The sequence below is a fragment of the Adiantum capillus-veneris genome, chromosome 10 (assembly GCF_014529385.1).
Source record: "Adiantum capillus-veneris isolate H3 chromosome 10, ASM1452938v2, whole genome shotgun sequence".
In the NCBI taxonomy this organism is placed as follows: Eukaryota; Viridiplantae; Streptophyta; class Polypodiopsida; order Polypodiales; family Pteridaceae; genus Adiantum; species Adiantum capillus-veneris.
Genome location: NC_140940.1, coordinates 110,907,760 through 110,921,090, shown reverse-complemented (window position 1 = coordinate 110,921,090; position 13,331 = coordinate 110,907,760). Strand labels below are relative to the sequence as shown.

The 13,331-nt window shown below is 46.8% G+C and overlaps 1 protein-coding gene and 1 pseudogene across 17 annotated transcripts in view; both read right to left on the bottom strand.

Moving 5' to 3' along the window:
- The window catches only part of LOC147449460 (uncharacterized), a 139,914-nt gene that overhangs the window by 89,369 nt on the left and 37,214 nt on the right, over window positions 1–13,331 (bottom strand). The window lies entirely within an intron of this gene.
- LOC147449461 (uncharacterized) lies at window positions 2,347–3,010 on the bottom strand (annotated as a pseudogene).

Here is a 13,331-nt window from a genome sequence, read left to right as displayed (position 1 = left end):
GGATTTAACCAAGAACCGCCTTCTTACTTTACCCTTATTCTTTGTGTCCTTATGTGCCAAAATCCGTTCAGGAACAAGGATCTCCTCGTTTTCCTCCACTTGGGGTTGCTCATAGGGCTCCCCATCATCAGGCACATCACCTTTAAAAGGTTTCAAGAGACTCACATGAAATGCATTGTGATTCCTCAGGCAGTTTAAGACGGAAGGAGACATCATTGATCTTTCGGAGATCTGAAAAGGTCCGTAATATCGCATACTAAGCTTTGGAAAAAGCATCTCCTTTCCCATTTTCTTTCTGAGGCGTGTCTTCTCAAAACGTAAGAGCACCCAATCATCCTCCTTCAATTTCAAATCGCGACGATGGCAATCTGCTGCCTTTTTCTGTCGTTCTTGAGATTTCTGCAAAGCCTCGTGGACCTTGGCAAAAGCCGTGTCTAAGTCGCGCGTATACTCATCAGCTTCAAAAATCTTATCTTTTGTGCTTAGCAAGGGTGGAACCTTCGCAACACCTTCAACAATCTCAAATGGCACCTTCCCCGTCGAAGAGTGTATCGTGTTATTGTAGGCAAATTCCACCAAAGGTAGATACTTGTAGCGCAGATAATGTGTCGTGCTCTCTACAGTGTGGGTGCCCCTCAGTGCAATGTGCGTGACAATCTCACTCAACCAATGGAAACTCTCTCAAACAGAATGAAACACAGAAACAATGGAGAACAACAGAGACACAACAATGGACCAGAACATGTGGACTCGACTAGCTCAAAGAACCATGTACAGACTCTGGCGTGGCAGCACACTCAGCTCCAGCCCAGGACTCACAGGTACAAATGGGGTGTTGAGGCTCAGATGTGCAGGGATGGTGAAAACAGTGCTCTGTGTAAGACTCGCTGCTTTCCTCGCACGATGCTGGACCAAAGGTGAAGAAGATGATACCAATGACCAACCGCTACTACTCATATGTAACACCATAAAGGGCCACCAACGGCTCATAAATGTCAACCATGTGGTGACCTGGCCACGATGTCCACTAGACCATCATCGGTACCCTGCCACTGCCACGTGTCACTCCCAGCCCAGAGGGTCCGTCCAGTGTGAACCAGACCAAGTGTAACCAACTGTCCAATTGTCTGTCATGTGAAGTGACAATTGTAGCCCTGCTACAGGTTGCCCGCCACAAGACCGCTCACCGTCTCGGTGAGAGGAATACTGAAAAAACTGTGAAAGAAAACCACTAGGTACTGCCTCCGTACATTTCTTGAAGCAGGTGCTAGGCCCAACCATGACCTTACATGCCTCAAAAGTGGAGTAAAACACTGCCCTGCTTGCAACGCCTTAAGCAAACTCAAAATTACTTCTTCATGCCCTCGATCCTTCTGCTTCAGATATTCTGAGCTCACCTCAATCAAGTCACCATAAAGGTCCAATCCTGCTTCAATGCATTGACATGTCTCTCCATCCAGAGAAGCTTTGAACCTTTGAACTCTGAAGTACCCTCCCCCAGACTGGCAGAGCTGTTATGTCTGCTCTGCCTTTTATAGGCTGAAGACATACTGAGGCTCCTCGCCTAGTTAGCAAGACCTGCCTTTCTTGGAAATGTAAGCTCACGCCTTTCTTGGAAATGTAAGCTCACTTGCATCTCTGCTGCTTTGAATTTCTTGTGGAGGGGCTGTTCTGGGAGGCAGACCTCTAGAGAACCGAGTGGGGGTCCGAGATGCACTTGGTGTTGCTGAGCTTTGGCCACTGTCTCTTTCGCGGCAAGGAGAGAAAGGAGGGAAATGCCCAGAACAAAAGGCATTGTGTTGCCTGTGCCTACTACACGAGAACGCTCGACCAATAGGTAGAAACTTTGCAACCTCGAGAGCAAGAAGTGCAAGTAGCATTTGAAACAAAATGAAAAGAGCCAGCACAAACTCATAGCATGCACAGATTAGGCCGGAAATCCTCCATGGATTTCTGCCATTCATGGCGTGTGGATATATCAATAAAATGTCACAGTACAGGAAAAGCCCCAACGTGGAAAATATCAGCTCAGCTCAGCGAGGGGAAAGGGGGAGGGTAGGGGCGAGAGGAAGTGAGGGGGAGGGTAGGGGCGAGGGGAAGGAGGGGGTGGGCAAGGGTGGGAAGGGGCGAGGGGAGTGGGCTGAGGCGAATCCTAACTGGGCTGGGGCGAGAAAATTGGATAGGGGTGAATCCAGTTAGGTAGGGGCGAATCCAGGTAGATTGGATAGGGGCGAGCCAAATTGGGTTGGGGCGAGACCAGTGGATAGGGGCGAGAGGGGGTGGGCTGGGGCGAGAGGGTGATCTAGAGTAGTGGCTAATTATCTTGAAAGGAAAACCAGGTTCAAACACTTGAACAGGCATTCCATCACACAACTAAAAGGACCTTGGTTTGAAGCTTCTACTTGCTAAAACATGATCAAATACTGACCAAACGATATTTGAATGTAGCTATCTGGTGTAGTGTGTATGAAGGCATGTCTTCAATTCGACTTACCGACTCCATTGCCAGCTCATGTTCAAGCTGCCCACGTGTAGCCTTCATCACTACATTGAACTCCGTGTATGAAGCACGCATGGCAAGCCACAAAGTATCCATAACTTTGAATGCCACACAATACAGCAACTCGAAGGCCATCTCTTCTTCAGCAAGAATTCTCAAGAAACAAACTGCAGCCCAAGACCTCGGCTTTCCTGACCAAAGGTCAAGCATTTGAATCAGCATAAAGGTGATGTTCACACCAGCAACTGCGAACGGATACTCCCACGTTGCTCTTCTACCTCCTTTCTTGTACAACAGCTGCTGAAATGTTTTCGGGTATCATTTTGAGAAGAACAACAAATTCTCGAGAGAGATAAATCCTCCACCCCTGAAATCTGAGGATGGGTTAGTCCCTTGCCACCCCATATCTTTCCATTGACTGGAAACAAAGCTATTCAAGTGTGAGTTGGGAAAAGCAGCAGACCATAAATCCTTCAATACCTCACACAAGATCAAGAGGAAAGACTTCATAGACTTCAATTGCGTGTAGAGACTGTTTTTGATAGCTGTCGTTCTGATCGCTTCCACAAAGGGAGCATCTGAGTGATCAATCTCTGTGACCTTTACACTTGCCATTGGCTGAGGTGGCTCATTGGGCTCAGCTACTGTAAGAACTTTGGAAGATGGAGGTGGGGTATTCTCAGGTAAAGAGTGAACAGATACCCCATAACAAGGCATAGATTGGGTAGCTTCCAACCACTCTAGCAGGTCTTCATCTGACCCATCCGGCGGAGTAGGCTGTTCCAGTTCGAAATTGGACTCCATGGACAGGGAACTATGATGCACCACCGGATCCATTCCGCCTTCAAGGCGAATCGGTTGCATTGGGGAGCCAAGGGTTCGTATCCACATTGCATCGTTTCCCCAATCATGTAGTGCTTTCATGTGTCGTAGCCATGGTCTGCCAATGAGCAATGGGAAGCCGCCTTCTACCTGGGGAAGGCTAACCACCACAAAATCCAAGCTGAATGTGAAATCTTGAACCTGCAGAGGCACCTTTTCTACAATGCCCAAGGGGTAGACATTCCTCTGGTCGGCCAAAGTCACTGTGAATGGGGCAGGCCTAGTGGACTGGAGACCCAATGCCAGCATAGTGAATTCAGGCATCAAGTTGATACCCGACCCACCATCTACTATGACCCCTGAGAATTCGCGGCTCATAATAGAAACGGTTAGACGCGGACTCATGTAATTAGTAAGTGAAGCTTCGGGATAGGATATCATGTAGGATTCGGAGGGCTGCACTGGGAGGTGCCCGCCACTAGACCCTGCACCAGGGTACAGAGATTGAATGATGGCAAGGGTGTCACTTCGAAAATTTGCATCCAGTCGAAGCATGTCATACAATGACACTTGCTGAAAGCTATTCTTCAATATAGTCTCTGCTGTAGGTTTTTCTCTTGGGATCAGTGTCTTCTCAGTTTCCTTGATCTTTTGTAAGTCAGCAACTGCTTCTAAGAAAGCCCCATCAATATCGGAGAGCATAGTAAAAGATCCTTTCTTAGCACTAGGGGATGGCATGTCAGCTGTTGGAGGAGGTGTAGGCATTTGGGAGGAAAGGGATGTACCTGCTGGAAGATTGAGGCCAAGGGCTGCCCTCTGAGCTCGTGTGAGGACACCAGCTGGCTCCTCTACCAACTGCAACTTGTCTTGAGAGGCAATCATATGGGCAGAAAGTGGTGGCTTGGGGTTGGTACTAACTGCTATCAAATTGATCTTGGGAAAGGTGAATTCAGGTTGGGCTTGGGCTCGCAGAGGTAGAGGCGCGTTGTTTTGGACAATCCTTAGTGTAGTGATCCTGAGCCGCAGGGCAAAGTTGGCACAAAGGAGAGCCTTCTGGCAGAGGGCATTTGCTCTGATAATGCCCATACTCTCCACATCTGTAGCATAAAATGGGCCGATTGGAGGGACGGAACGGCGAACGAGGTGGTTGTTGCATGGAGTTTGAGGGTGACGTGTAGAAGCTCTGAGGGGTTGAGGGAGCATTAGCATGATAAAAACTGGGAGATGCGAAGTTGTTGTGCATACCTTGCATAGGAGGTGTTGTTAGCAGAGGTGGCATAGGGTGTTAATGGCCATAGGGTGAAACCATGTTGGATGTAGGTGTCAACCCTTGTTGAAGGTTGGGGGCGAGGCTCTGTTGTAGTTGCCGCATTCCCTTCAGATAATAGCACTCTTTGCCATCATGGCCAGGCTTCTCGCAGAAATGGCAGTAAGCTCGAAGTAGGCAGTCCTGAGAAGGATGCCATGGAGATCGACATGAGCTACACCATACCATAGCCTTAGTCTCCTGCTGAGACTTGAGCTCTTCTAGCTCTCTTTTAAGTTGATCATAAGCCTCTTGATGTGGGGGCTTCTCCTGTCTAAGAGAGAAGGATCTCTCTTCCTGAAGGGCCCGCTGTAACTTTACGGCTTCCAGTTCCCTGCGTAAAGAAGTCAAGGGGTCTGATGGACTGTCCACGAGTACACGGGCAGTATCTAACTGAGGAGAGTCAGTGAACTGCCTTCTTGCTCCCTCTATTCTAGTAGCAATAGCAACAAAGTCCTCCAGACTGGCTTCAGGCCAGAGACTTTCTCGGAGCTTTTGTTGAGAAGTCTTAGGCAGAGCTTTCTCTACCCACTTCTTCACCATGAATTCCCCTGGTTGCTGAGAAAGCTTAGCGACCAGGGACTTTGTTCTGGTCATGAGCTCTGCAAATGTCTCCTTGGGCTGGAGCAACAGGTTGGCCAACTCATCTAGAATCTTTTCTTGATAATCCCCTGGTCGGAAAGCTTCACAGAACTGCTGTCTTAACATAGTCCAAGTAGCAAAGTGGTTTTCAGCAAACTGACCGTACCATTTATCTGCAAGACCGTCCAAGGTGGACGGAAAGAGCACAAGGTAGGCGTCTTCTCTATTGAGGCCACGACCTCTGCAAAGAGAAACAAACCTCCGAGCATGGTCATCAGCATCCTCTATGGAGAGACCCTTGAAGATAGGGAACTTGATGTTCACCTTGGCCAGAACACTTGTAAGCTCCTCCATGGCCTCTTGCTCATGAGCCTGCTGTTCACTAGCTTGCTGTAACAAAATGGGGGAGAGCCTTACCGGAGAAGGTGACCTGGAGGATGTAGAACCAGTTGAAGGAATGGAGGGAGCTGTATGTGTAGGTATGGGTGATGGTGTTAATATACTTCTACTGGGTACCAAAGGTTGGCGTCGTCTGTGGTAGTACTTCTGGGGGCTCAGTAGTGCGCTTTGACACTCTTATGACCGCCTTGTATGTGTCATGCAGTAACCACCACCCCAACCAAGCTTTGGGCAAGAAGACCTTCACCTAGTTGAACAACGGACTAGACTCTACTAGACCAGGCGAGTGACTAGACCAACTGGCCTGGACCAGGACGAGAAGGACCAGACCAGGGACGAGGAGGACTAGACCAGGACGAGGACTGGGTGGACCAGGGCGAGAGAGGACTAGACCAGCAAGGTGAGACTAGACCAGCTAGATTAAGCTGGCTAGGGTGAAACTAGACCAGACCAGCACAGGCGAGACAAAGAAAAACCAGCTAGCTGCTTTACTTGTACTCAACAGAGAGTGAGACTTCAGTTGAGGTCCCACCGTGATCGCCAAAATGAGAGCACCTGTAGCGCGGATAATGTGTCGTGCTCTCTACAGTGTGGGTGCCCCTCAGTGCAATGTGCGTGACAATCTCACTCAACCAATGAAAACTCTCTCAAACAGAATGAAACACACAAACAATGGATAACAACAGAGACACAACAGTGGACCAGAACATGTGGACTCGACTAGCTCAAAGAACCATGTACAGACTCTGGCGTGGCAGCACACTCAGCTCCAACCCAGAACTCACAGGTACAAATGGGGTGTCGAGGCTCAAATGTGCAGGGATGGTGAAAACAGTGCTCTGTGTATGACTCGCTACTCTCCCCGCACGATGCTGGACCAAAAATGAAGAAGATGATACCAATGACCAACCGCTACTACTCATATGTAACACCATAAAGGGCCACCAACGGCTCATAAATGTCAACCATGTGGTGACCTGGCCACAATGTCCACTAGACCACCGTCGGTACCCTGCCACTGCCACGTGTCACTCCCAACCCAGAGGGTCCGTCCAGTGTGAACCAGACCAAGTGTAACCAACTGTCCAACTGTCTCTCCTGTGAAGTGACAACTGTAGCCCTCCTACAATACTTTTCCCATTGAGTCTACCGACACGAGATATAAGACTTCAATAAATCTAAAACCACTGAATTGGCAATCTTACATTGCCTGTCAGTCTGCGGGTGGAAAGATGACGAGAACTGCAACCGCGTGTCAATGTTCTCCCAAATTGCCTTCCAAAACAAACTCATAAATCTGGGGTCCCTGTCGGAGATAATCGTCTCATGCCTGTAATCTAAAAATCAGGGCCACAAACAGTCTCGCTAAGTGATCTAGCTTGACTGTCTCCTTCAATGGAATGAAATGAGGCTGCTTGCTAAATCTGTCAGATACCATCGTGACCACTCTGTGTTCTCGGGAGATCAAAAATGAAATCCATTGCAATACTTTCCCAGGGGCGGGTGGGTATGGTCAAAGGCTGTAATAATCCCTGTGCTTTATGCCTGTCAAACTTGACATTTTGGGATACCAAGCAACTGCGCACAAATTCTTCCACATCCTTCTTGAGTCTCGGCCAAAAGAAATATCTCTCTACCCCTTTCAAGGTGGTAGCAATACCGCAGTGACCCGTAAAAGGTGGACAGTGGCATTCAGTCATAACCTTTTCCCTCAACAACTCTATAACGCACAACATGGTTTTCCTCATCAAGTAGCCATCCCGAATGGAATATCCCGCTACTGTCTCCCCATCCCGTATCTGTGTGAAAACGTCTGCAAAATCCGGATCTGTGGCATACTGGTCGATCATATCCTCGAAGCTCCTATAATGTATTGCGGAAATAGCCAAAACCAACGGCTTTCGAGACAAAGCATTTGCCACCAAATTCTTCTGTCCCTGAACATGGACAATCTGGAAGTGAAACTGTGACAAGATGTTCACCCACCGCATCTGCTTTTCCGATAGCTGCTTCTATGACAAGAAGTAGCGTAAACTCTGATGGTCTGTGAAAAACAGTGAAATCCAATCCGAGTAGGTAGTGCCGCCACTGAGTAAGAGCATAAATAACCGCCAAAAGCTCTTTCTCATGAATCTGTGGTGTCAATTCCGGCCTTGAGAACAATCAGCTCTCATAAGCAATGCCATGGCCTTCTTGCATTAAGACCGCACCCAAACTACGACCACAAGCATCACAATATACTTCAAATGCCTTCTGCATGTCCGGCAAAGTCAAAACTGGTCCCGTAGTCAATTTCTCTTTCAAAGTTTGAAAGGCAGTCACCTCTGTGGGTGCCTACGGGAAAGGGACTCCTTTCTGTGTCAAAACATGCAAAGGGGAAGCAACCTCTGCAAACTTTCTAATGATGTAACAAACTTGGACACTCCAAGTCAATAATCAATCACCACAGCACCAAATAACCACTTCAAAACAATTCACAGATCACAATAGATTTGCACTGGCCCTGCGGAGTTCCGTGCCCAGAGATATTGGCCCCAAAGACTGGCGCCCCTTTCGTTATTTCTTTATATATTAATCAATGCCAAAGTACAAGAGAGCGGTTAGGGTTTCACTCTCAGACTCTGCGTCCAGATGCTCTACAAAGTGAGCCCTAAACCACTTATTTAAAGTTTACAAGGGATGCCCAAAAGTAGAGCCCCAAAAGCTTCCAGTTAAAAGCAAAGTGTTTCTCTCACAAGCCCTCTTGGGGGCTTTTGATTAAAAATAAAGCAATGCATCTCTCTCTCTCAAATAACCCAAAATTGCGTCGCCAAAAGCTGGCTTTTCAGCACCGTGAATCCCGCCACAATTCCCGAAAAATCCTACTGCTGCCACGTGGCATTTCTGCCGCCAAATTTTAGGGTTTCAGCCACCTTTAGGGTTCCAGCCAGCACTTAGGGTTAGGGATTTCAAAAATTAGGGTTTCTACAGATTAGGGTTTTTGCTCTCGATAGCCACGTCATCAGTTTGTGACATACCCCCCTCTTGAAAGCATTGTAATCGCCCTCGATTACGCCTGCAAAACAGACAGAGGCCATAAATCGTCTTAGCAGACACTGACTGTTAGTACCTACGTACTAGGAACACACATCTAGCACATGTACCAATCGACAGTCACATCACACGACATCACAGGACATCACTAGACATCACATGACATTCAACATTCATTCGGATCTTAGACCATGATTTATCGGCAATGTAGCTAGCAATCGCATCTCGATCCAATCGGGACCTCATCGATGTCCGATTGACTAACCCCTATGGCCACCATGTCTATTCCAGATCAATCAGACCAAAATGTTGCAATCATTTAGTCTATCAGTTCCTACACTTAAAAGAAGTCAAGAACAAATCAGTATCATAATCAGGAATTCCATTTCATAAAGTCATACAGCGGAATACTGTCATCTTTTAGTATCCCTGAAGCTCAAAGAGACATCGGTGACTCTAGTATCTGAATCAAGGCATCTGTTGACAAAGGAGCGGAGTAACTCCCCTCTTGTGCATCCCACTGCACCAGATCTCCGGCCAAGCTGAATTCTGGGTTCCATTTGGAGTAGACTATGCTAAACCAAAAGCATCGAGGTAAAGTTTCACAATCTGAGGAGTATCTTCTAGGTCCTCCTCCTCCATCCACTTCGCATCCAATGCAGGATAGTTCTTGAACTTAACCAAGAACCGCCTTCAGACTTTACCTTTATTCTTCGTATCCTTATGTGCCAAAATCTATTCAAGAACAAGGATCTCCTCGTTTTCTTCCACTTCGGGTTGCTCATAGGCTCCCCATCATCAGGCACATCACCTTTAAAAGGTTTCAAGAGACTCACATGAAATGCATTGTGAATCCTCCAAGTATCTGCAGTTTCAATCGGAAGGAGACATCATTTATCTTTTCAGTGATCTAGAAAGGTCCGTAGTATCGCATACTAAGCTTTGGAAACAGCCTCTCCTTTCCCTTTTTCTTTCTTAGGCGTGCCTTCTCAAAACGTAAGAGCACCCAATCATTCTCCTTCAATTTCAAGTCGCGACGATGGCGATTCGCTGCCTTTTTCTGTCGTTCTTGAGACTTTTGCAAAGTCTCGTGAACCTTGGCAAAAGCCGTATCTAAGTCTCGCGTATATTCATCCGCTTCAAAAATCTTATCTTTTGTGCTTAGGAAGGGTGGAACCTTCGTAGCACCTTCAACAATCTCAAATGCTCCTTCCCCGTCGAAGAGTGTATCGTGTTATAGTAGGCAAATTCCACCAAAGGTAGGTACATTTCCCATTGAGTCTTCTGATCTGAGATATAAGACTTCAATAAATCTAGAACCATTGAATTTGCAATCTCATATTTCCCATCAGTCTGCGGGTGGAACGATGACAAGAACTGCAACCGCGTGCCAATGTTCTCCCAAATTGCCTTCCAAAACAAACTCGTAAATCTGGGGCCTCTATTGGAGACAATCGTCTCAGGCATGCCATGTAATCTAAAGATCTGGGCCACAAACAGTCTCGCTAAGTGATCCGGCTTGACTGTTTTCTTCACTGGAGTGAAATGAGCCTGTTTGCTAAATCTGTCAATAACAATCCAGATACCATCGTGACCACTCTGTGTTCTCGGGAGATCAAAAATGAAATCCATTGCAATACTTTCCCAGGGGCGGGTGGGTATGGGTAAAGGCTGTAACAATCCCAGTGCCTTATGCCTATCAAACTTGACCTTCTGGCATACTAAGCAACTGCGCACAAACTCTTCCACATCCTTTTTGAGTCTCGGCCAAAAGAAGTATCTCTTTACCCCTTTCATGGTGGTAGCAAAGCCGCGGTGACCCGTAAAAGGTGGACAGTGGCATTCAATCATAACCTTTTCCCTCAACGGCTGTGTAATGCACAACATGGTTTTTCTCATCAAGTAGCCTTCCCGAATGGAGTATCTTGCTACTGTCTCCCCATCCCGTATCCGTGTGAAAACATCTACAAAATCTGTATCTGTGGCATACTGGTCGACCATATCCTCGAAGCTCCTATGATGTATCACGGAATAGCCAGAACCAACGGCTTCCGAGACAAAGCATCTGCCACCACATTCTTCTGTCCCTGCACATGGACAATCTGGAAGTGAAACTGTGACAAGATGTTCGCCCACCACATCTGCTTTTCCGAAAGCTGCTTCTGTGACAAGAAGTAGCGCAAACTCTGGTGGTCTGTAAAGACAGTAAAATCCGCTCCGAGTAGGTAATGTCGCCACTGAGTAAGAGCATGGATACCTGCCAAAAGCTCTTTCTCATAAATCTGTGCTGTCATCTCCGGCCTAGAGAACAATCGGCTCTCGTAAGCAATGACATGACCTTCTTGCATTAACACCACACCCAGACTACAACGACAAGCATCACAATATACTTCAAATGACTTCTGCAAGTCCGGCAAAGTCAAAACTGGTCCCGTAGTCAATTTCTCTTTCAAAGTCTGAAAGGCAGTCACCTCTGTGGATCCCCACGAGAAAGGGACTCCTTTCTGTGCCAAGATATGCAAAGGGGAAGCAACCTCTTCAAACTTTCGAATGAACCGCCTGTAGTACGAACACAGTCCCAAGAAGCTTCTAACTTCATGGACATTCTTCAAATCGGGCCAATTACGGATAGTCTCAATCTTGGCGGGATCCATTTGCACTCCTGCTGCTGAGACAGTGTGTCCCAAAAAGTGTATCTCTGGTAGGAAAAATTCACTTTTCTTTGCATTTATCACTAACTTGTGATCTCGTAATGCCTGAAAGACCTGAAGCAGATGATCTCTGTGTTCTGCCTCATTCTTGGAGAAAACAATGATGTCGTCAAAGAAAGTGCCAACAAATAGCCTGTACTCTCGAAAAATCATGTGCATCATCCGGTTAAATGTCGCAGGAGCATTGGTTAAGCCAAAAGGCATCACCAAAAACTCAAATAACCCAAAAGTAGTCTAAAAGGCTGTCTTGTAGACGTCTCCCGGTGCGATTCGGATCTGATGATATCCACTCTTCATATCAATCCTGCTAAAGCACGAGGATCCCTGTAACCTGTCGAGTATATGTGTTGTGGTTTTCTTCCACTACGCATGCACTTCCTGGAAAGAAGTCTCGCTCATGTGTTCTGCAAATTTTGGGTCCTTCGCAAAATTGAGCATCATCTTTGTTGCATCGCCGATCAATTGATGATGCTCCATCTCTCGACGCTCTGCCTAAGTAGGCCAAGGCGGGCCATACTCCTTGCCGAATCTTCGTTGTGATCCCTTTCCGCATCTCCGGATTCAAAGGGAGTCGACAGATCCTTGCATGAAGCCATAGGTGCCGCGGAAAAAAATTTGGGATCGGATTTCTCGTAGAAGAGGAATCGGTCGTGCTCTGATACCACTATAACAGACTTGGACACTCCAAGTCAAGAATCTACCGCGACAGCACCAAATAACCACTTCAAAACAGTTCACAGTTCACAATTGATTCAACATTGGCCCGAGGAGTTCCGTGCCTAGAGATATTGACCCCAAAGACTTGTGCCCCTTTCGGTATTTCTTTTTGTATTAATCTAAGTTCAAAGTACAAGAGTGCGGGCAGGCGCTCACACTTAGACTCTACGTCCAGATGCTCTGAGTTGTGAGTGGCCCTGCCAGCTTATTTAAAGGTACAAGGGATGCTAAAAGCGGAGCCCCCAAAAGCTTCAAAAGCTGAAATTTTAAAAGCTTTGAAAATAAAGCAAAAAGAGGCTCTTTCTCTCTCTTTCTGTGATGCTTTAATAATAATAAAGCAATTCTCAAAAGCCCTCTGGCTGCATTGCGTAGAATTAAGAAAAACAGCCTTAGCGTAGCCTGAAAAGCAAAAACTGCCGCTGCTTTGCTTTTTCCCTGCTAGCATCCGTACAACCTGCCACGTGGCAAGATCTCCGCAAATCGCGGGCATCCGTACCACAGCACGTACAGTCAGCCACGTCATCATTTGTTTTGCAACACCGTACGCAGCAGCCACGTCATCATTCAGCCTACCCATTCCCTGGGACTATCCATGCTTTACGGGGAAAAGTGTGTGTGTACACTGGGCAGCCACGTCACATGATAGGTTGGATAAGACCCTTTTCAAGGAGTTCTTTTACCTGGTTCATTATTTCTATATTTTGGGCTCGACTAACCTGCTAAGGTGGCCGGTTCGGTGGTGTACTACCCAGAATCAAATCAATCGTATGATCTTCAAGACATGAAGACGGTAACTCGCCTCGTAGGCCTTCAAAGAAACAGTCAGCATGCGCATGTAGAAATTCTTATCGTTCTTTTTCTAGATCAGACATATTTGACCTACTAGATTTCATTAATTTGGAAACAGCCGAACCCAATACAAGTTGGACGGACTCGCCCTTCAACTTCACATCAAGTACAATCTCTCTGCCCTTTTCATTCTTCAAAGTAGCTTTCCTTGCCCTATAATCTGTTAAAGAATATGATGTTAAAGAATATGTCCATTGTGCTATGGGCGGCTGGACACTGACTATACTATGTTGTAAATATACTTTGGATAATAGTTCAAAAAGAGAAGAAGAGAAGAGCAGCTCGTTGAATGGCTGCTTCAGGGTAACGATTGTGTGTGTGTGTCTCGATGTGTGTTGGTGTGTGTGTGTAGTCTTCTTTCCTACCTTTTCCATCACCTGCGCACTCTACAAAGTGGTATCAGAGCTCAGTT